General features: G+C 42.6%; 1 long non-coding RNA gene across 1 annotated transcript in view; it reads left to right on the forward strand.

Annotated features, from left to right (window-relative positions):
- The window catches only part of LOC134424384 (uncharacterized), a 69,075-nt gene that overhangs the window by 9,966 nt on the left and 37,169 nt on the right, over positions 1-21,940 (forward strand). Inside the window, exon 4 of the long non-coding RNA XR_010029402.1 lies at positions 7,551-7,654. This is a non-coding gene — a long non-coding RNA (uncharacterized LOC134424384). The remainder of the gene's footprint in view (positions 1-7,550; positions 7,655-21,940) is intronic.

Consider the following 21,940-nt stretch of genomic DNA (forward strand, 5'->3'; position numbering starts at 1 on the left):
GTTTTGCATTCTGTAAATATTAATTATGAGTGGTGAAGAAAGCAGACACGATTGAAAACAATGAAACCTATGCAATTCCATCTGCATTTTTAACTTTTCAGATATCAATGTTTCCATCTAAATTGCTGTCACACTTAAAACGCTTCAGTGGTTTTATAACCCATTGAAAATTAATTTTTACATTTCTGGATTTTTTAATTTCTTTTGGTACAACTTCATGTGATACTGCCCTCCACAAAAGTGTTGTGTTGAAAGCCTAAATTTTGTTTGTAGTGCTGTCTGAATGGTCCTGCAAATAATTAATTGATTCCTGCTTTTCATATAGCCCAGAGCAAGTTTAGAGGAAATAAATGTAACATGAGTTAGTCATCCTTAAATAATGTCAAAGCAGGGAGCCCTATATTAGCAGCAGGCTGATAATAAGCTGTGCAGTGCTATCTCCAGTGAAGCCTTGCTTGTGACTTCAAATAAATTGATGAGCTGTCATTTATTTGTTTGTTTGCTTTCTCTCAGCGGGTGAATTTACAATCTTCTTGCTGAAGTATCAATTATTCTTGTAGAATTGAGTAGTACTGTTTTAGGATTATGCATGTAGAGGCTAAGGTGGTTTGAGACATGATGCAAATAAATAAGATACCAACTCTGTTAAGACACCTGTGATAGGCTTTGTTTTTTGGGTTTTTTTTGGTTTTTTTTTTTTGTACTAGAGATAAATATTATGTTACAGGAACAGCAAAGAATGGGATTAAAAAGAATCAGCAGACCTGATCTAACCATTTAATTCTTTATTTTTTGCAGGCTTCTGCTGCCGACCATCTGCAGCTGCTGTCGGTCAGGCATTGATCTGACCTCTGAGGGACAGAAATTCATTCTGTTCCCTGCCTGCTCATTCAAGGCTTTTTATCCTGGCATTTAAATTGGATTTTATTCAATTTTATTTAAATCCACTGTATCAACACTTAATGAACAGAAGCCCTCCCACTCTGCTCTGTGGCATCCCATTGTACAGCAGCTTTTTATTCTTGTGTGTGTGCTATGCATATTCATGTCCCTTAATCTTTCATGCTAATGTACATTTCCCTTTCCCTTTCTTTTTCTCTTCTTGATTATCATTAAATACCTGGATGATACTTAAATCAGTCAGAAAAGCCCTGAGAAATGCCACATACTGGAGAACAAATGGTTTATGTTTAAAAAGCCCTGAGCATGGGAATATCTGCTTTCCAGGCTGAGGGACTGTTCTGGCCAGCTCTGAAAAAAAAGAGCTCTCTTGAGAGAAATAGATTTGTGGTGCTGGTGGTGTTTTGATTTTGAACTTTGATATTGAAATTGGAGGTTCAGAAATGAATCCTGTCTTCTCTCTAGTTCATCTCTGCCCTGACATGATAATGGGTCACTTGGAACAATCAGCTGGTTTCATTAATTATTAATCCTAACACATGGCAAAAGCAATCTGGAGATTGGCTGGATGTGTGGGGGTCTGTTGATGGAAATGTAAAGGGGGCAATTATCAGTCTGAAAATAAATGAGGGTGGCAAGTGCCAAAGAGAAGGGGGAATCAGGAGGCTTAGATATAGCTGGAAGAATTAAAAGATATTTTACCTTACAGTCAGATTTATATCTTAAGTTACATTAAAGTGAAAATTCCTCCAGCAGGACATGTAGTTCACATGGGGATTGGGTTACTTGGCTGAGCTGTGGTCTATACAGATATGCATTTATAAATGTTCACAGGAATTGTGAGACTTGCTGAGTGCATAGGAAAAGCAGTGAGCTGTTCGCTTTTAGGAACTGATACCCAGTTGAGCAAGAATAGAACTCTTATCCATGCATTGTAGGAGCTTCCTGGGCATTTATGCTGAGGGGAGAAAACACAAGTCTTGAGACATGGAGTAAGAGCTGCTACATGACATGAATGCTGTTTGAAGGTGACTTTTTATCCACACAGACCTAGGTGGTCTAATAAACAACAATACTCATTGCCACTGCAGGGAGGGAAATGTCTGCATTTGCCCCAAAGTGTGGTACAATGAGAGGGATTTTTCCTATGGCCTCTCCCTCTGCTTCAGAACAGGAGCTCATGTTCTGCTGGTTTCAAAGGGGCTCTCTGCACTTCCTTTCTGTCAGTAATACATTGGTGAGATTTGTGCACAATAACATCTTATTTTGATATCTTAAAGAGCCCTTCCTGGGAGAGTGGTGTGTTCCAAACCCCTGCCTGTCCTGTGATGCATTGCTGGGTCTGCTGCTCTCTGGATATTGTCTGGATTCAGCTCCCAGGTGAGCTCTCCCTCCCAACAGCCATGGTCCCCGTGGCAGTGGAGCCATCTGTGGCAGCTCCAGATACCTCTCCCCAGGTTTTCCCTGCATTTTCCAGCTCCAGTGGCAGTGGAAGGCAAGGGTAGAGAGGTGAACAGCTCCCCCTCTCACCCCCAAATTGCTGAGGAGGGCTGGCAAACCACAAAGGGCTTTCTCCTGCTCAGGCTGTGCCACGGATTAATGGAGCCCCAGACTGTCTGATGGAGTTTTTCCCACAGAGCAAAATATTAACTAAGTCAATTGATTGCATTTTCATTTCTTGAGGGAGGTGCAGCCCACACATCCCATTGTGTGTGAGCACAGACAGTCTGCTGAAGCAATACTGTGTTATCTCACAGTGCTTTGTGCTGCATCTCCTGCCCTTGCCTCTGCTGTAAAAGGAAATGGAAATTCTTGCTCACAAGTCCTATGTGACAAAGAAATAAATTCTTGTAAAGTCAATGTCCCAAAGTTAGGAAATTACAGTATCTGCTGCAGCAAAATGCTGTGATAAACCCCCATCCATCTGGAATGTTTCCATAATCCACTACAGATTGCCAATTAATTGCATACTTAGTTCAATGTAATAAGGACAGATAATAGGCTGTATTAGTGTAAGTCCCTCAGGGGCAGTGGAAATACATCACAATATTCCTAAATAATGTTTTTTTATTAAAGCAATGCCTGCAAGCTTCTGTCTGCTACCAGAAACCTTTTGTGTGGGGAGCTGTGCATGTAATGAAAGGCCAGATTTACAGCACACACTCCTATTAAGTGAAGCACTTAATTGCTTACTTCAAGTACCAGTTCAAATAAACTGAACTCATCTATTTTCTAATTAAATGTGGGAAATTATAGTGTGGCTGGTTGGGACACAAGGTTTGTAAACCCTCTTCAAGAGCAGGAGGAAATGTAAACAGTGTCTTATGCTGGTAAGATTAAAATGAGGCTGAAATCACAGAAAGATCCTTTGAACAGTGGTGTCTGAAATATTTAAGATTTTGCACACATAAATAAATCACTTTTTTTTTTTTTTGCTAGCTTACAAAGAATCTTTTGTGGCCATTTTGGATTTAGACTAAAATTCCTATTAATTAAACCAATTACATAATGAGAAATCATAGCTTTTAAATAAACACATGTAATTCATTTTATTTGGATGAATTGGGTTTTTCTGTGCTCCACTGAACATAATGCCCATGATGACCTTTTTCTGCTCACAGGAGATTGAATATTTTACAGCAGTGTTTCTGGGAAGCAACTTGGTAAACAGCAATTGTTCTCCAGAGGATAAAAAATGGGAAAATTGGTTTGGAAATCAAGTCAGATTGTCACAGGATTATTAAAGTCTAAGGAAATTATGTGTATTCATTTCATTTATTGCTACACTTAGTTAATCTTGCATATCTGTGACAACCACAAGAGAGTTGTGTACTTTTTCAATTTTAATTTTCTCAACATTTTGTGTGTATGTGTTGTATAACTGCAATATTTTAGTACCCAAAGACCAACTGCTGGGTGTAGCTCTGTACCTCCATGTGAAATCACTGCTGTAGAACCAGGGATGGATACAGAATGTTCATTTTAAATGGAATTACCTCAGCAAAGTCTTGGATTGCTCTGGAACGCCTGGGAGGGCTCCCACTGCAATGCCTGTGATTTACCTGTCCCAAAAACCACCTGATGGTTTTCCTGTTGATTTTTAACACATTGTCCTGTGGTATTTTCAGAAATGAGAAAGCTGAGCGCGTTTAGAACAGTTTGCTGCTATCAAGGACCATTTTGTCTTTGCTGTTTCCTTCTCCTGAGACTGTCACATGACTGATGAAGCAAAAATTCACTCATGAGCCACTGCTTGTAAGAAGAGACAGAATGAAGCTGAGCCTCCCTGCCTCCTCATGTATTATACATGTGAAAGTCATGATAATTTCATAGGATTTCACACTCTAAAATTAATGTCCCCATGACCCAGAGCCTGTGGATCTTCCTGGTAGCAGGCACCACATGAATTAATCACTCAGCTCCACTTTTGTGCTCAGTTTAGCCAATTCCCAGGAGTGCCAGGCACTGCATTTGCTGGTTCCAGCAGGGGATATGTTATTTATTACCCCTGGAAACATGGAGCACTCATGTCCACAGGGAGGGTCAGCTTCCATTTAGCCTCCCCCAAGCCCATGTGCAACAGACATTATTGTTTTAGAATAATTTAGCTTTGTTATGCTGCTAGGGAGAAATTACTTCAGTAGATTACAACTAGATGGATGTTTTCCTCTCTTAAATGCAAGGTTTGGGGTTTTTTTTGCTGTTCTCAGATGGCTTTTATACTATCACACTAGAGAATCTCATTCCTGTAATCTAATCAAAGATGTTAATATGGAGAGCAGTGGTTACTAACCAAATAGAAATCTGCCACTGTCTCTTTTCAGTCCTGATAAGACTTTCCTTTTAGCTGAAAACCATCTGAGAAGCCTCTGCATCACGTGCAGGCACTTGCCTGCCTTGATAAAAGGTTGAAAAAATACTGATTAGAGCCATTTGATCTGGCTTGGAATTCAAGTGCCTATAGAAACTCCCTCCCACAGTGCAAGATAAAACTACTGGTACCATGTAACAGATCTCAGGAAGCTTCTTACACCTTCAAATAGGAGAGCAAGGCTTCCTGAATCCAAAATCTGAATTTTACAACAGAATTCCACCGCAATTTCTCTGTGCTAGAGATAACTTGTTTCTAGTTAGTATTTTTTTTAATTAACAAAAACTCTTGTTTTGCTGCCCCAACTGAGCAATAATAAGAGCTGACAAACCTTTTATGTATGTGTGTGTGTGTGGAGATCTGTATTTAACAAACAGCACTCTTCTCCTCCCTGCCCTGCAAACACACTCTTGTAAATCTGAATCAAAACCCATTCAGGACATTTCATCTTAAGTGGTTTCATCTTACTGTAATTACCAAGTCATGTGAGGAGTAGCAAACAATTGTCTGCACAACAATGGAGATGAAATAAAGATAGCCTCTAATTAATTCCATCTAGGTTATAATTAATTTTGACTGAGTTGCTCAGGACAACATCCTTAAGTCTCACAGGCTGCTCTAAAAGGGGCTGATCACCAGCTGCTGCTCTTTGATTTTCAGAGCAGATGGGACTATTTCCAGCTATTGCTTAAAAGGAAGTGATGAGGAGGAGGGTGGGGAGTGATTGATTGGCTTTGAGCAGGCCTTGGGGTGAGACTGCTGGAGCAAATGCTCTGTCTGAAAAGTACACTCTGATAAGGTCTTTTGAGGATTTTAGAGATGTTTTTGTTTAATTTATCTTTAGTTTTGCAAGCACCACTTTTTTCTTTATTAACAAAATGTATGATTAGTAATGGGGTGCCATGTCAGTAAATATTTCATTATATGCTATGTATTAAGTGGTATATAAGCACATTAATAATCATATTAATGAGCACATAAGGCTTTGGGTCACAGTGTTTATAAAGGTGATGAAGGATACAAATATGAACGTTTCTAGTCCTTGCCATTTTGTAGAAACAGAAGATGAAAAATATCAGTTTAGATTGTTACTCTAGTTCTGTCTGTCAGCAGAGAATTGTTCCCTACCTCATTATACAAGAGGCTTTGGTAAATAATGCATTAAAATTAATTTGGGAAATCCTGCTACTTCCTTTGTTTGCTGGCAAATGGCAAAATTCTCAGATGGATTTGTTGTTAGAAATTATTCATAATGTCTGGAATAAATAAGTCCTGGTTTGCTAGTAGACTGTAGTCATTAGGAACAATGGATTTACCAGTGTGGCAGTTTCTCACACACCACAGTATTTAGGGTTTTTGACTGGAGGGCATCTAAAACTACCTAATGCCTGGCATGGGCTCAGTTCTAAATGCAAAAGGTGAAAATAGAGGTTGGAAACCAACATTGTCTGACTATCTCTAGTGAAACGCTTGTGTAAAAAGACAGCAGATGTATGACAGCTTCAGAGCTAAAATTTTCAAAGCTGAGAATTTGCCTTTGGGGAGGGAAAAGTCAAAATTATTTTCACATTATGCATTTCAACAGGCATAAATAGGAAGGTTGGGGATTTAAATATTAAATAGTGGTGCATCAAATGTGTTGTCTAGGAATTTCATGTTCAGTCTGTATTTTCCTGTGCTAAATCTTCTTTCTGCTTGCTGTCATTTTGGTTTGCTGCACTTTCATTGTTGTAGCATACACACCATCCTACTAATTCCTAAAGATCAGTGCCATGTGCTTTTCCAGGTGAAAACCCCACAGAAAGCAGGATTTAAAATCTTAATGAAGTTCCTGTTCATATGTGAGAAAAGAAATTAGATGAGCAATCTCTGTCTTATGGTGGGCTTTGAAGCTGGTACCAAATGCTTTCTCCAGTAATCATTTCACTGGGAATATGTGGCTCCAGTCCAAACCAGTTCTTGTTTCCTGTTTAGTCTGAGGGAGACAAGTCACAGCTCTGTTTTTGGGAAAGCACTGGTGGGGTGTGTGGAAACACTGCCTGTGTTATCTGTTTGTGTTACCTTGAATGTGATGGCTGTTGAATCTTTCTTGTACTTTTTTTTTATGCTTTCATTCTTTTGTTTGCCCTACAAGTAATTTTCTGAACCCAGTGAGTTCATTATTATGCTTTAATCTGCCTTTCCCATAATAGAAGCCACACAGTTTCACCTAATAACCCTTGCATTGAGCCCAATAATCATGTTCCAATTGTAAATTCTCTTTTTTCGCCCTTTAACACAGGTGCCCTTAAACTCTTTGGTTTTCCCAAGTGTGTTTTATTAATTGTAGACTTGTCAAGGTACAGTTTGACATTGGCTATGTGCCTTCACTTGCTTAGTATCATTGCTGATTTCTCAGGGAAGAGGCATGGACCATCTCCTCTAGAAAACTGTTAAATCCAGATGAATCTATGTCTGTGTTTTGAAATAAATTAAGACTGCAAGTAAGTTGGTTTTTTTTTCCCCACTTCAGTTGTGTCTTTTTAACAAAGTTGTGCTTCCCTTGCTTGCAGTTTTAGGCCCTGTAAAGCATTGCAGGGCAGCTTTCCTGCTCTCCTGCAATTCCAGCCTGCCTGGACAGCAGGAACATTTTGTCTCCTGAGACACTAATGTGCTGAATCAGTGGAGCCATGGGTTTCAGCCTAATATCTGTCCCCATTAGAGTGGGCAACTAATTCAGCTTTTGGTCTAAAATGAGATCTTTTTAAATGACTGACATGTTTGTTCCATTGCTTCAAAGGATTGTTCCATGCTGGCAAAATCTCCCATGGCAAAGTCCAAGAGAAAATTGAAGGAAGATCTGCAGTTTTCAGAGTTTTGCATTCTTGCTTCTGGCTTATTCAGGTATGTTGTTCAATTAGCCCTAATTCCTTTTTATCTATTCTTGGAGGAGAAATCCCTCTCAATGCACTAACAAATGGTCAGACGTGCCCATGGCTCATTACTGAACAGACACAGGAGGCCTGTCCTTTCCAAGGTTTCCAAGATATTTCCTTTAGCAGAGAAAAAGAGGGGGAAAAAAGAACCCACATGGAACCCTGAAATACCTCCCTGAGAGTTCTCAGTGCTAATACAGTTTTTGCATCAGGTTGGGATATAAAACCTTGGCTTAAAGGGTTTTATGGAGATGTGTTAATGTTCTAAATATTATGTTGAGAAAGAAGAGCTGCATGTGCTTGTGCTGGTTCAAGGCAGGTGGGGATTCTCTGACTGAACCTTGTGAGGGTGAAGCAGCTTTCCACAGCCACCCATCATCAGTATTGGTACCTAATTCTGCCTAAAGATTGTGATTTCTTTAGTGATTTTATTACTTTAATTCTTTATTCAGTAGTAATGCTGGATTGATGTATTCAGAAGAGTTTCTTCATCCAGTTTCACTTTTTCCTGGTTTTGTCTTGCCCTCAGTTTTATCAAAGGAATTTGTTATACAGCAAAGTGGATTCCTTTCTAGACCTTGAACACAGCCAGTGGTGGAGCTTGGCCTCCAGAGCTGTAGCATTAAGTTGGTGTGGTGAGGGACCCACTGAATTTCACTTTTAAGCTGGTCTCCATCTCCAAAGGCATGGATTCAGGTGTGGGAATGACTTGCTGTAGGACAGTGATGAATTCCCTCTGTCACCCAGCTGCTGGTCCTGCATCTACCCCAGGAGCTCTCACAGAAACTCTGGGTTTGACCACAAGGCTTCTGAGGAGAATGGTAGTAACTAATAAGAAATAATAATATTATTAATAATAATAAAGCTTTTGTTTCTAGTCCTACCAGGATCACTTTTAAGGGCTCAGGCCAGAATCCTCCAATGTAATAATCTTTGTGTGGCTAATTATGAGGAATGAATAACCTTCTGACTTCTTATTCTGGGGCAGTGTGGGGTGTTTAAGGGGAAACTGAGGCACACTGAAGTGAACAAGTTTGCTTGAAATGTAGCCAAGAGGAACAGACCAGCAGAACTGAGCAGTAGCATGCAGTCTCTGAATATCTTGCTTAGCTCTTTTTTCACTCTTGTTTCTGGACACTTGATCAATAAATTTAGCAAAACAATGGGCTTGCTTTCCTTAGTTCCCTCCCCATTCCCTTTGGAGTAATCTACAGAGCTCAAGTGCTTTATGCACTGCAGTTTGCAAATGCACCAGGAAGTCTCATATCCTGTTCTCTGACTTTCTTCAACTTTCCTTTGAACTGTAACTCAGAAATAATTACAACACAAATAAGCTCTCTGTGTGTCTCTAGAAATGTTTCAGTACTAATGAGACAGTTTCAAAATTACTAATTATGGAAATGATTGCAGTTGATTCTTCTGTAGTGAAGATCTTGACCAGCTTGTAAGTTTTGAGTACTGATGAGAGATACAGAATGGATTTTTGTCTTTTCCTTGTGAATATTTCTTCACAGTTTCCAGTTAGGCTTGAAAAGGAACTTAGCCTGATCTTGAAATGCAGAAAGGAGAAGTAGACAGCCCACACCCTGTTCATGCTTACTCTGCTCTTTGCAATCAGTGTTGGTTGGTTCCCTCTGGGGCACAGCAGATGAGACCAGGGTGGTGTTTCAAGTTGCAGACACTGAAACCAAAGGCCTTTTTATGGTGTGCCACTTCTGTCTCCTTTGTCCACTTGAAATAGGTTTTTCCAATATAAGAAGCTTACTTAACCCAGGGTTTAAGGCTATTTTTATCCAGTGTGAAATGTGCATGTAAAGAAAGCCTTTGGAGGTAGAGGACAGCACTGTTTGTTTTTCCTCAAGGTCTCCTTTATGCCCCAGAAAGATATAACTGTTTTCTGGAAAACTTAGATGATATTCAGATGTCCTGCACACTCATATTGCTTGGCTCAATCCTTTGAGGGGGTGAAGCAGCAGATAAATTTGCAAAATCCCCCTGGTGCAGTAATTAAAATGAACTGTAATGTCATTGCTCTCTGCATGGTCCTGATTTCTACAGAGATTCTGGATCCCTATCCCTGAGATTTTACTGAATCCTATCAAATATATGTGGAAATTTCTCATTCCCTGCACTGTTTGCAACAATAAATAAGAGCCCTCCTGTGTTCACCTCACATTAGCTACTAAAATTGCCACTATTTCATTTTATATTCAAGTGGAGGATATTTTTAAAGCACAGTTCCTTAGCACAGCTTGGGGGTCACCACATCCATCCCTTTGTGCTGTGCTCCCCAGCATGTCTGGAGGTGTTTATGTAGCTGCCAACTGGTGGGGTCAAGGTTCCAGAATATAAAATACTGCTGCAGAGATGACAGCTAGGATTCCACAGCCTTCCCCAGAGCAGCCATGGCACTGTCACAGCACAGTTTCACTCCACCTTAAATGCAAAAGCGTGTCTGTAACCATTGTGAGCTTTTAATCGCTCCAATTACCCTGCTTCCCCCATGCTGACAGCTGGCATGCACACCAGTCCTGGTTAAGGCTTGCAGGAGAGATGGATTTCTTTTTTTCAAAGCACCAAGCACAGCCCCAACAACACCCAGCAATTTGCTCAGCTGGCGTTTTCTGATTTTTCACAGAAGATGCTTAATGCAGAAACCATTATAATGTGCAAGATCACTGCCCTTGCAGAGGATGCAGCAACACAGGACAAACTGAATCCAGGGGGTTATTAAAATGAATGAAATCAATGATACCAGAGTTATCATTAAACAAGAGCTTGGTTTAAAAAGCTGTGCTGGTAGCTGGAGGTTTAGCAACACAGGCTGTTTGCCTTTTGAGTCAAAAGTGATTAAACCTTATGGTACCAGATTAAAAATGTAAATATATAGAAGAAAACATACTCTGCTGTCCATAGAAGCCCTATTGTCATGGAATATTCTGAGTTGCAAGGGACCCACAAGGATCATGAGTCCAACCCTTAGGTACTGAGCTTTGTTCCTTTGCAGCCTCTCCTGAATGGCCACTCTGTGCTGACTTGTCCAGCAACATTATTATGGGTTTTTTTTGGCTAATGGAGGTGGACTATTTCCTCTTTCTCTCATCATGGAAAGTCCTGCCACGTTCACTGGGAGTGTTCCTGATAAACAAAGACAAAACCTGAGTTTTCCCAGCAATCATAAGCTGCCTTTAACACCTAAATCCCACCAGCAAGTCCTGTTACTCTTACACCAACTGGGTACCAAAGGCTGAAGGAGGGTGTGGATTTCACTCTCTGGGAGGCCTCTCATCACTTGGCATGGGTCAAAGATGGAGTAACTTGCCAAAGACCAGAGCTGGGCATGTTTTTGTCTCAGCAGCAATGCCAGCTCATGCCACTCTCTAACTGACCATCCAGCATCCTGACTGTGGAACTGGTTAGGCTGAGCATTTGCTGTCTAAAGGAAAATGTGGGGTTGTTGGGTTTTTTGTTTCCTTGGGGTTTTTTCCCCATATGTCCTGCTCCTTTCCTTCACTTAGCTTATCCAAAGTCTGACAGACACTTGTGGCACAGGGATGGAGATGGTTCTAGGTCATGCTTAGTAGTTGGTTCTTGTTACTGTGTTATACAAGATCTTACAAATACTGCAATGTCACCAAATTCCCAGGTGTTCTTCAGAAATGTGTCTGGAAAACCTCTCCAAAAAGCATTGAGTTGAGAGCCCTCACTTCAAACACCCTGTCAAAATTGGATGCAAAAACCCTATTTGAGAGGAAACAATTGAATTCATTTGCCAACCTGGCCCATTAACAAAAATTATTTATGCTGCAAAGGCAGCTGCACTGCAAAGTTCTCCAATAGTTTAATAGACAGCTGCTTCTGCTCTGTGCTGAGCTGGAGCTGTGGCTGCTGGTGCCTTCTCCAGTGACAGGCTGGCAAAAGTCTGGCTTCTTCAGCTCCTTTACAAATAACAGTGAAACAGGAGCCAGGAAATGTGGGCACAAATGTCCTGGAGGGAGCTGTCTCATGGCTGTGGTTTTACACCCACCTCTCCTGCTCGCTGCTGTAGCAGTTTGTTTGGAAGCTGCAGAATAAAAGTTGCCATGGGATCTCTCTCTGTTGGTACCAGTGCAGAGCTGCATGCTTTCTTTTGTGTTTGACTCACAGCAACTGCCTGCAGGGCTCTGTGCTCACCCTCCATGGGTCCCTGCAGCTCCAGGACATCTTTGGAACTCCAGGAGTGCAATGGGTGCAGGCTCTCAGCTCATTGCAGAATAACCTTGGGGTGTTGTGGGAAGGGAAATTAAGTATTTTTCCCTCTCCATCCACAAATCAGTCCTGTTGTCCACAGTAACTTCAAATTCTTGAATGTTCGTGAAGGTCTAGATCCCAGGTTTGCTGTATCCTCAGTCTCTCCAGGCACACCACTCCATGCCTTTGCCCAGCAACCCCTGTCCCTCTCCAAAGTCAGGAAGTGGCTGAGCCTTGGGAACAGCCTTTGAAACAAGAATTTGTATTCAAAAGACACAGTTTAATTGTACAAAATTAAGAACTACCCATTAATTGTACTAATCCTTCCCCAAAGTTGATGTGGCACATGCTGGGTGATGTTTCAGCAGGTGGAGGTGCCAAGCAGCCCCAGAGAGGGCACAAACCCTGCCCACTTGTGTGTGCCTTCAGCTCTACCTTTGTTCAGACTTAGGATTGCTCTGGCAACCCAGTCACAAACTGCAAAGGATTCATCCTAAAACCCAAAAAAGGCTTGTGCTTTAAGGGCTTTTCTCCCTTTCTCATTTTCTCCATCCCAGAAATCACTTCTGAGCAGATGGGCCTACAGCAGCTTTATCAGGGACCCTTTGTTCCCTGACTTCTGAGCCTGAGCTAACCCAGCTGCTCTTGGAGTCAGGGGGAATATCAGGTGTTTGTTTTCCAGTGCCTCAGATCAGAAGGATCCTTGCAAGGAGAGCACCCAGTCTGGTGGCTCTGGTCAGCCCCAGAACATCCCAGTGGGGTGAGGTCTGTACCTGCTTGGAGAAACTGCCTTGCTGCAGCCAGAAAAGCCTTGGTGCATTTTCTGTGTGCCACAATTGCAGAGCCCTGGAGAAGAGCTCTGTTAAATCCCACAGGGGTGGTGTGGGAGATTCTCTCATCTGTTCCCTACACCCTGCTCTGACAGGTCACTAATTTAGGCAGAAGCAAGTACTAATTAGCTGTGTGCACACCTCCAGCTTCAGCTGAGATGAGCACTGAGAGCTTCCATGGATGAGAATTTATTTGGCTGCTTCTTGGGACGGTTTTGTCTCTCTGGCTGCTTGCTTGGTCTTGTCTTGGATATCTGTTTACAGTGATATAAATAGAACTTTATTTTTTCTGTCCTTGTCCTACTTATGATGTGCACACAAAGCTCTGTCCATCAGATGAACTTTGTGATGAACAGATTTGTGGAATTCCTTGGTATGCCCACAATGAAGCAAAGTAGCTTGGGGGATCTCTTATTATATTTTATTCTCTAGATGCTGAATGCATTTCAGAACCATCTTCCTCTCCCAAACTGAAATGTGGAAAGCAATCCTGCTCCACCCACTGACCTTCATGTCCTTGCCTCAGGTGGAGCAGGAATTCCTACAGAGCTGATATTTTCTCTGCTTCTGAGGAAAAAATTCTTTATTTGCTCTGAGTCACATTGGATGTTATCTGTGGCAGTGTGGTTACACAATTTATGATCCTACTGCCTGCCTAGAATTTGCCACAGGATTATCAGAAAGCAGAAACTGGAGGACCTTTCTAGGTGTGAGCACAAATTCCCCTGATTTATCTTGACTTGTTCTGACCATTTGCTGAAACAAGTCTCTCTGAGTCCAGCCAAGACTTTACACCAAGGAATGTGATGTGCAAAACTTAGAGCAACACATTTGTACCTGAGAGGGAAACGAGCTTTGTGTCTGGGGGGAATTCCTGGATCCCAGCAGCTGAAATAGGAAACAGGGAAAATTGAACCAAAAAGACCTTTTCAGGTCTCTAAAGAACATGTCTGGGTGAGCTCCCACACAAATCTGGCTTTGATTGCCTCTTACTTGATATAATGAAGAGAGATCTTGGGGGATTTTTTAAATTTTATTTTTAAGAAGTAGCAGATGAACATGGCCAAAAGTGGATAGGAACAATCTGAGGAATTGCAAAATGCTAAAATAAACTAAAAGCATTGTGAGGGGTTATATTATTGCCTGAGTAAAGACAGAATGTGCAGTATTTAAGGACAGCCTTGCAGGATTGTGCTTGATGAATGCATTTGTTGAACAGTGAGGTTGGTTCAGCAGTGCCCTTGGTGCCCACTGTGGGAAGAATTCCTGTTTGCTTGGCTCCCAGGTGTGATCCCAGCAGCTGCAGCCTCTCCAGTGCCAGTTCTGACACTGAACAAATTGCAGTGCATCTGAAATGGCTGGAGCAGCACGAAGGCTCTCCCACAGAAATAGTCCACAAGTGATTACCCCCTCTCTGTCTCCAGCAGACAACACAGCAAATGTTTGCAGAGCACAGCAATCCAGCAATCATTTCAGCATCAATCCTATTGCTTCTGAATGGAAATGCACGAGAGAACTCTATGTGCAAACCCCAAAAATATTTCCTGGGCACAAAGCCAAAGCAGAATAATTTAACTGCATTGAAATGCTTCATGTTTGGGGGGAGGTTGTTTTTTTTGTGCCAACACGTGAAAATCAACATGTTCTCAAGGAAGGCAGAGGTTTTGTAGAAGCAGTGGTGGTAGAATATTTTTTCATTGAATTTTGACCCATTTTCTTAAGGCATGCTGTTCAAATCTCAGGGGCACATGCAAATTAGGGGCAAAAGTCTAATTGGCACATGCATTTGCCATAACTGGAAGAACAGAATGGAAGTGATTTGGTGTTAGGGGTTTAATAACAGCCCAGGTCTGAACAGAAGGGGAGCGTGAGGGGGTGGGAGGTGGTTCCAGTTCCATGATTCCTGCCAATGTCAACCCTGGCATATATATAATTAGCCTACTTGATTAACATCACAGAATAAAAATGTGAATAGGGGAGCTCTTCTACTCTGGCAGCCCCAGGCTGAGGAGCTGGAAGGTGCAGACAGAGAGGCTGAGGGTGGGCAGCAAAACCTTGTGGGTAGAACAGCTGGTAATGAACTTTTGCTCACTGGAGGCTTAGCATGGCTTCCCTTTTCCTTGTTGATGGCAAAGCTCCTGTCACAGCCTCCTTTCTACAGTTGTGATCTCTCTCAGAACCTTGTACAGTCCTGTCCAAGGCTGCTCTGCTTTTCAGGGTGCTGGGGAGTCACAGAATTCACAGAATGACCAGGTTGGAAAAGACCCTAAAGCTCATGGAGTCCAACCCAGCCCCAACACCTCAAGTAAACCCTGGCACCCAGTGCCACATCCAGGCTTTGCTAAACACAGTCATGGATTTGTGCTCCCTGAGCCCTTGTGTGCAGCACCACAGCCCTCCAGGAGCTGCTGAATGCCACAATTCACACAGACAAAGGAAGGAGCTTTAGCTGCCCTTTTTTTTCCTCTGCTCACAAGCAAATTAACCAAGGGAATCCATCCTTCCCCAGAATGTGGAAGTAGGAGTAAGTAGCTGTAGAATCCCACAGGGCAGGTGTCTGATAACAAATCCATGCATAGCTCTCCCTCATGGAAAATAAAGGAATAGAAGAACTCATTATTACCCCTGCCCCAAGCAGAAGCTTAGCAGCTCACAGGAGTGACAGCTCAGATTATTGGTGTATTTATAATAAAGTCTTTTAAGTCTGCCACGTGGATTTGTGAGTCAGCAAAGAGAGCAAATAGGTCTGCAAGGGACAGGCCAGCACAGAAGGGAAAACTGTCAGGGATTACTCCACCTTGAACATGCCCCAGTCTGCCTCCCCTTCCTTTAGCAATAACTATTGTTCTGGGAATGAGAGGTTTATTTTTAATTTCTTTGAAAGCAAAGTGCAGGGAAGGCAGTGAGAAGTGCCAGGTGGTGATGGAGCAGCTCAGGCTGCCCCAGCTGGCACCACACAGAGGTGAGCTCTGCACAGAGGGCTTCCCCAAACCACCCTCCAGGCAAAGGCTGCTATGAACCCAGCTATGAACCTGCCTCTGGAAATTCACTGTGCTCTACAGGTGCATGCTGCAGTAGGTTTGGGGGAACTGATTGCCTTTCTAATAGGTTTAGAGCTGGAGATACCAATTTAGGGCTCATGGGAAGGAGAGTCCTTAATCCTGTTCAATCTGGAGGCTCCTTGCAGGGCTGAGATCACAAAGAACCCAAAAATAAAACACAAGAGTTGACCAACTGCCAGTGTTTAAACATTTAATAGCTTTTATTATTTATCTAATACAGAAGATTTAATGCTATATAATGTTTTTGCTTGAATCTTTAGAAAAAAATAAATCATACTGTTGTGACTGGCCAGAAAGCAGCAGCTGAATGCCATGGCATAAAGAAGAGATTTTAATGAAATGGATGCACAACTCATCCCAAAAGTTGGTTGGAATGGAACACTTATTCACATTAGGATCTTCCAAAGCGTTGCTAAACACAGCTCCTAATCACTCACTGATGGTCCCACTCTGCTTTTTATAGCAGTGGTAATCCAGGTAACCTGGACAAACTCCAACTTGGGTAATTATGTTCTCCTGACCTAAATTCTCCTTGGTGTTTCAGATGGATGCTATTCTTGGGCTGATATCCTTAACAAGCAGTTGCTGCTTTGTGCATTCTGTGTTTCACCTGAGTGAGCTGTGTCTCACTGGACACCCAGCCTGTCTGAGGGACATTCTGGGAGCTTTATAAATTTTAAAAGCCCTTTGTAGGAGTAAAGTGGGAGAAGATTTCGTGTATTTCATTTACAATTTACAGCATCTACTTAAAAATATTTTGGTTGATATATATCAGATGTAGTAATTAAATCAGATATTTTGGCATGCATACACTCCCTGGGATGTGGGCATTGGAGGCACTTTAACAGGCAGTCCTAGAAATTCAGCTTTTCTTGGCATTTATCACTGGCTTCAAAGAATGAATGCTCATAATTCTGCCAAACACTCAGTAATGAGGATTTCAGCTGAGCATTTCCAGCTTGTTCTTCCCAGCTCCAGCTGGTCAGCAGTACCTGAAGCAGATCAGTGGTTCCTGGAACCACGTGTCCTCCAGGAAGGCTCAGCACAGAGCACAGACTAAAGAGCACTTGCAGATAAACCCTCTGGAGTTTTTTTTGGTTTTTTTTTTTTTTGAAGGGGGAGAGGCAGGTGTTTGGGTTGTTTTGTTGGTTGAAAGCCTTTTTAATAGACTCAAATATGAGGCAGCAGCCTGAGGAAACTGTAAAGTAGATCTAGTGGATCACCCTGGGGACATCAGCTGAGTCAACATTAGCTAAATTTAGCAGACTTTCTTCCCCATCTTGATTTCAGTCTTCTCTGAGTGTGAAATACTTCTGTTCACTGCTGCCACTTATCTGGTTTGTGTTTTTATCAAAATCATTTTACTCATCCTCATCTTTTGCTTGGGCCTTATCTGCCCTCTTTCACCATTGTCACATTTTTCAGGTGGTCTGAGCTCCTGGATGTTCCTGAGCAGGCTCCCTTCACCAGTCAGACAAGAACAGGAAAAAAAGCAAAGTGAGACCAACATTTCAGGAAACAAAGAAATGTGTGCAGGAGGGAAATTGGGGTCAGACCCCCAGCTCTGAGGAGGGATGGGACAGGAAGTAGGAGGGTGGCTGGAAGGAAGAGCAAAGCTGCTGCTGCTGTTAAAGGATGTGTCAGCAGAGCATGGAAAAGCAGGAAGTGGAAAGGTGGAGTGTCAGTGGGTGAGGATGGAGGCACCAGTGGAAAGGACAAGGACTGGGAGCAGGAAATAGCACAAAGCCCCTGCTCAGAGGAAACAGGCAAAATTCCAGAGTCCTCATCAGCCCAGCCATGCTGCACTCCCACTGACTCCTGCCAGTGTAACACCTACAGGGAGCTCCACCATTCCCAGTGAAACCCCTTTGGTTTGCATCAGGGCACAGCCACAAAGCCATTGCATTTCCATTGTGCAGTAAAATCCACAAATTATGTATGTCTGACCATGTAAGTCCTGTTCTGTGCTTGGACACAGGCACAGTTGCTGTTTTAAGCAGTCAAGCAAATTGAGATGCACAGAATGAGCTAGATTATTTCCCAGTGCATTAAACATGGATGAACTTGACCTAAAATCTTTTAAAATTGCATTAACTTCCCTCTGTTGCTAGCAAAAACGTGAGTTATAAATGCTGGAGCCGACTGAGGCCACCAGTTCCTCGAAAAAAGGACATTATACATGTAAAACTCTCGGTGATAAGGACAAGAATAATTGCAGACTTCAGCTCAGGATGTTGAATAAAGCATTCCTGGGATTTCAGGGAGGACTTGGTGTTACTGTGCTGTGTTGCTGCAGCCACTCTGTGGGTGCCTGAACCCAGAGCAGAGCCCACTGTGATACTTTCCAGAGATGTTACAAGAATTAAAAATGGGATTCCAACATCACTTTCAACTGGCTTCCCAAACGGTTTTATTAATGGTTTCAGGATGTGAGTAAATTAAGCAGATTAACTGGGGTTTTTTATTTCCTTGTATTTCAATGGAAAGAAAAGTAGGAAACCCCCTTGCTAATGAACCTGCCATGAACTCAGTGCTTCTTAGCAAAATCATTTTTTGCTCCTTTTCACTCTTGTTTTTGGGCTACTTTCATGTTTTAGTCTTGGGAAGTTATTAGAGGTGGAACACCCCTGACCTCCCAGGATTCCCGTTGGGCTGAGCCCCTTTTTCTGTGTCAGCACAGAGTGGAAATGACTGGGGCAGCCTGGGATAGGAGCAGCTTCTAAGAGGAACTGGGAAAGAGGAGAGGCTCTGTCTCCAAGGGGAATGGAAACTGAAGTAGCCAAAGCATGGTCAAAAGGGCAGTGTTGCAGCCACTGTTGAGTGTGGGATAGGAGAACTTTTGTCCATCTGCATCACTGCTTTTAATCTGTGATTTTGCCATCACCCTCTCCTTCCACCTCTACACTCTGAAATGGATGTGAAATACCACTCCTGTGTCAGGAAAAAGAGCTGAAGTGCTGAGGAGCTGAAATATCTGCAGATCCAAAACTTTTCCTTGGGGCCAGATCTACACAAGTCCAGGTGAGTGCCACTTATTCCAAAAAGATCCACTGAAAACTCAAATATGAATATGACCAGCTGGAGGCAAAGGCAATCTGGCTTTGGGTAATGCCCAGAGAAATCATCATTCAGAGAAACAAAATCTACACCTCCTTAAATCCATGTTTGAGACACAGTGAGCATATGAAAGAGAAAGGAGACAGCTCTAGTACACACTACAAAAAAAAAGAAAAATTCTTCCCCTATGCACAAAAGACCTTTTCACTGGAGGGATTTTTTCTCTCCCATTCATTGTTTTCCCGCTGATAAAAACCTGGTTCATTTTTAGGGTTTTTGGCAGTCTAGCTCCAAAACTGAAATCTGAAATAAGACAATTTTTTATTTTTTTTTTTACATCTTCTGCTCAGAAGTCAGTAAAATCCACAGATGCTAGAGCTCACACAGAAGGTCCAGGTATTTATTTCCTGTGCAGTGCAAAAAGCAGTGAGCAGATCCATGCATTGAGGGCCCTGTTGCACAGAGAGTTACCATAGAGACAGCACATTCACAGAGTGCTTTCCTTATTCCTACCAGTGGTGGAGAATTAGGCACAACACCTCTCCTGCCCTTTTCCCTTTTGGTGCTCACAGGCAAGGTGCTGAATTGCTGGTTCCATCCTTGTGTTGGGATCAATGAAAAGCCCCCTCTGTGCATTTTTCTCTGAGCTGCTGAAATGCAGACTCAGTGCCACCACCTCTGGGGTTTAGCAGAGTTCACACCTCAGCTCTCCCCACTTTGTTCCTCAAACCAGGCTCACACAATTTCCTCTTTAGAAACAAAAAGGGGGCTAAAGAGCTCTTGGTTCTTCCTCTTGTAGCTCAGTGCAGTGGTTTCTTCCCCAGAAGCAGCTGACAGTCAGGATATTTCTCTGATGGGCACTTAAGCTATTTTTTCCCATTCTCATCAGTTCAGATGGCTCTTTGTAAGAGCAGTTTCAAACCCTAATTTCAAGTGGCTGAAAAATAATGAGATAAAATAGGTTCTTTGAGTTGTAAAAGCATTAGCTGAGCAGGCTTGGCTCAGTGTCAGAGAAGCACAAAGCACAAGGGACAGAATTAATACCCGAGAAAAGTTCTGTGAGCTCTGTAAAGAAGGTACAAGAAATCTGAATCACAGTTCTGCAGACATTGCTCTTCCTTTGCTGTATTCTCTGCACTTCTCTGAGCTCTAAAAAAGGCTTCTGATACCTACCTGATACCTTAGCTCCTTCAATTTAAACAATGTTTTATGGAGTTCAGAGGTGGAAGCTTTGCGGATGAAACCCTTTGGTTTTTGGTTCCTTCTTTCTCTTTGGGGAAATTGAGTGTCATGGTGACCAGGGTTAACAGATGCACCAAAAGGTCAGCAAGGCACGTCACATGTGAGCAATGAAAACTAAATCTGCCTCTGAAGGGCTTGACTGAAGCCTTTCCAAGATGGCAAGAGTTAAGAGAAGCTCTGGAGAAGCAGGGAGGAACTCTTCTGAGAAGAAAACAAGTTTTTAAAATACACAGGGAGGTCACTGCAGTTGCAGGTGATGGAGGATTCATATCACAGGAGCCCTCAAAGGCCTGGCTGCAAAATCTGCTGAGTGAAGGCAAAACTCCATTCCAGAGTGTATTCCTTTCCCCAGGATAGATTCTGTTAGGAGATAAAGGGACATAAACCAAGTGACATCGTGGTGCCACCTTCAATATCCCCTCCCTGACATTAATATCTACCTGAATCCATTTCCTGCTCTGTATTATTTTGCCACTAATTGCACAATAATTCTTCAATTACTGTGGGCTGCAGAACAGGGAAATCCATCTGTCAGTGCTCTGTGTCCTTATGACTGTTCCTGCCCTGAATTTGGGAGGGCTGCACTTTGCACCTCCTTTCCATTCCCTTGGGGCATCCCCTGCCAGGCACTAAGGGATTAAATTGAAGCTCCAAGCCCTGCCCTGCCGAACTCCCAGCAATTCCTGGGCTGGCAGAAGGCACAGATGAGGCAGCATCTGAATCAGGCTGTAATTTGTAGCCCAGGATGTTCAAGTTGTGAAACCAGAGCTGTCTGCCTACGAACACAAGGCCAGAAACTGGTGATGTAAAATTCCCTTTCTGCTCGGAGAAAAGCTTTGGATCCCAGGGGATTTCTTTAGGATGAAACTGGGAATTTGAATTAGATGATGCTCCTTTTTTTCCTCACCTGGGCAATCAGAGGGATTTGGACTGTGGGATAAAGAGCAGAGCATGATCCAGGGTCAGAAGGACTCAGCATCCATCTGTGTTGATGAGTCAGGAGTGGTGTCTGGGATTTATTCCTTTTTAATATATATTTTTACCCTGTAACTTTATGATTCTGTTGACTTTTCAAATACAGTAATAAGCACTGTAACATCTTCAAAGTGCTTACAGATAGTATCTCACTTAATCTCCCAGGGAAGGAACATAAGAAAATAATCAGTAACAGATAAGAAAATGTTTTAATTTTGTAAAAGAACTTGAAGGTTATGACAAATTAAAGACCTGATGTTGAACTAAATCAAAGCAATGGAAATGAGCTGGAACTTGTATCCATCCAAGGTTTCTGGTATCCACTCTGTGAATTTGGGCTGGGTGTGGAGTCCCTTGTCTGGTGAAAGGGCAGAAGAAAGAAAGACAATTGCACAAAGAGCTGAGCTGATATCCCTGGGGGAAAGGGCTCAGGCTCCAGTGCCAGCAGGATGGTGGCCCTGCAGGAGCAGAGAACTCCTCTCCCTCCAGCCCCTTGCAGTGGCCATTTGAGCCAGCAGGGCAGGAGCTCATGGCTCTCTTGGCAAGTGCCCACATTGCCCTGGCCAGCGTCACTGTGCTGGGAATAAATGTCACATGAAGGAATAAATTACAGCTGGGAGTGCCCAAATCCCAGAGAACTGCCCAGTTTGCAAATTAACACAAAGATTCTGGCTTATTTTGTTACAGAGGAGGCCGGCTGGATGAAAATATTTCTTTTTGGATAGTAGTTGTAGAAGAATGGGAGGACTGGGGTCATAGAAAGCCAGAATCTTTGCAAGTGCCAAGTGCTGGTTTGAATGCACTCTTTTCTTTCAAGACCTTCAGCTGTTCCCTGCATGCTGGGAAACACTTTCTGAA

This window comes from Melospiza melodia, chromosome 13, assembly GCF_035770615.1.
Source record: "Melospiza melodia melodia isolate bMelMel2 chromosome 13, bMelMel2.pri, whole genome shotgun sequence".
NCBI lineage: Eukaryota > Metazoa > Chordata > Aves > Passeriformes > Passerellidae > Melospiza > Melospiza melodia.